Genomic DNA, 2762 nt, shown 5'->3' with positions numbered 1-2762 from the left:
CACACAAGAATAAAAATAAGTGGTCATATGATGTAACCACACAATTAAGGCTCAAAACTCACATGCTTATATGTTCTTAGCTCAAAAATCATGTTCCACAATATATAGTTCAAGCAAGTTCTAAAAAAATTTTTACTCAAATCAATTGGGGTGCCCTATAGATAATATCCTTGGAAAATTTCATTATTTTGACTAAGCTTATTATATATATATATATATATATATATATATATATATATATATATATATGCAAATTAAGAAAATGCAACAAAAATTCCTACAAGACTTAAAAATGAAATGCAAAAGTGTTGGGATTAGAAATTTGTTTCTCAAAAATGCCGATCGATCGAACGACCTCCCCACACTTAAAATTTTGCACCGTCCTCTGAGCATTCAAAGATGAGCAAGGGGGTACGGCAACTTTCCGGATTGCCACCTTCAGCTGGTGAGTCAATCGGCTGCTGCGTGTTCTTTCTCCCGCTTCCATTTTTGCTTATGACAAATCATCCTGAGAAATAGAAAACAAGATAGTAAGAAAAGTAAATGTAAAACCACGGAAGCGTAGATTGTTGGAATGAGGTAAAAACTACTATAATTGAGTGAGTGAATTAGTGTGACATTAAGGAAGAATAGTGTGTGAGTTCTAAGTTGCATGCGGTTTAGAATACACACACTGATATGAAAAGTTATGTCACAAATACACAAAAGAAAGCATACACTTCACTCATTATAGTGTGCTTGAGATGTTTCAAAGTAACTTGTAGGTTAAGATAAACAAACAAGACATAAAGAAGCATGAAAGCATTCAAACAAATAATCAAGCAATTGTGAATTGGATAATAGATGGACATTGATTAATATGTAAGTGAACTTAGTGAACCAATTTAAATATAAAGCTCACACATCAAGCAATAACACATATTGAAATTTGTTTGCAACACTTAAGTGACATAGAGGTGGAAGACATGGGTGCTAAGGAACTTAGGACAAGAGATATAAGAGTTAAAATCAATCATATAGCAAGCATGGTCCATAAAGCTTTACAAAGCTAAAAAATATGTCACTAGGTAAGCTTTCGATCTAATTGCACAATTCCAAAATCTCAATGCATGAAATAGGTGATGTAAATAAGGATCAATCATAAACAATCATCACCTAACAAAAAATGCATTGATAATATACAATTGCCAAACAATGGATGTTGAATGCATGGTGGTCAAAACATGCAATTCAAAAGAGTTAAGATGCTTGAAGGCAATGTCATATGTACTTGGTATTCACAAATGTTAAGCATGAAAAATTCAAAACCAAGTAACAAAAGATAACCTCAACAAAGAGATCCAACAATGAATATCAACAATAATTATGCTAAAATAGCATTCATTTAATAATAAGTAGCAATAAACAGCAACACAATTAATAATCCAGCACCTATCATGAAAAACAGAAAAATAAACATAAATCAAACTAACTAAATAACTAACTAATTAACTAACTAAAAGAAATGGTGATAGATGGTGATTGGTAGTGTTGGATGATGGTTAAAGAAGGAAAAGAAAAGAGGAGAAGAGAGAAGAAGGAAAGGAAATGGAAAGAAGAGAAGAAAAGAAGAGTGGTAAAACAGGGTGCCCATGCGTATGTGTGGAGTGACGTGTAAGTGTGGTAAGGTAAAAAGGGTGCGACGCGTACGCGTGGATCACGCGTACACGTGATGGTCAAATCAGAGAGAGGCGACGCGTACGCGTGGGTGGATTTTGCGTTGGAGGCACAATTCTAGCCCAAAACGCGCGTAACTCCCTGGTTTTTGTATGGGTGGTGAAAAATTTGGATGTCACACGTACGCGTGGGCGAGGCATACGCGTGGATGGTTGAAAAACTTGGGGTCACATGTATGCGTGGGTGACGCATACGCGTGGCATGGTGCTCTATTTTTCAAAATTTTTCTAAGGTCTTGGACGAAACCAAGCATTCCAAATCTCCAAACAGCTACCGAAATACCATAAAACCTTATTTAACCTACTAGACTACTAAAGAAACTCAACAAACCAAACAAAACATGAAATTAAACTAGTTTTTCTAATATATACAAGAAGGAAAAATGAAAAGAGTTTACCATGGTGTGGTGTCTCCCACCTAGAACTTTTGTTTATTGTCCTTATGTTGGACTTATGGGGAGCTCTCATCAAGGTGACTTGTGCTTGAATCCATCCTTGAACATCCACCAATACTTGGACTTCCAATAAGCTCCATCATTCAAAATTAATAGCTCCAAGCCTTGATGGAGTTCTTCACAAACCATGAGCTCCAAAGACTGATCTTTTTCTTGTAATCCGGGATCCCACACTTTGTTTTGACACCCGTCTTCAAGTTGATCACGTTGATTCCATCCAGGTGGTTTAGCCTTGGAATTCTCATTGAAGTACCAAACGATCCTCCTAGACCCATCTATTTTGGTTCTACACCAACCATTACTCCCAAACATGGAGTTTCCAACCATAATGAATCGTGAATCATGATGCCTACCACTAACCATCTCCCTTTTGCTCATATAGCCACAAAGAGCTCTAAGTTGACCATCCATCTCAAGCAAACCATATTCAAGTGGGATAATAAAGTTTAGAGATAAGAATTTTGCCCACTTGAATGAAAGGATGGATGGTGATGGCTTGGGGAGAGGTGTCTCCAATGTCCTTGCAAGCTCTACTCCCTTGTGTTCTTCCTTGACTACCTCCACCACTTCGCAAGCTTCTTGAATTTCAACC

Source organism: Arachis ipaensis, chromosome B7 (genome assembly GCF_059453495.1).
Source record: "Arachis ipaensis isolate K30076 ecotype BB chromosome B7, ASM5945349v1, whole genome shotgun sequence".
Lineage (NCBI taxonomy): Eukaryota > Viridiplantae > Streptophyta > Magnoliopsida > Fabales > Fabaceae > Arachis > Arachis ipaensis.
The sequence above is the reverse complement of the archived record's forward strand: the minus strand, read 5'-3'. Positions refer to the sequence as shown.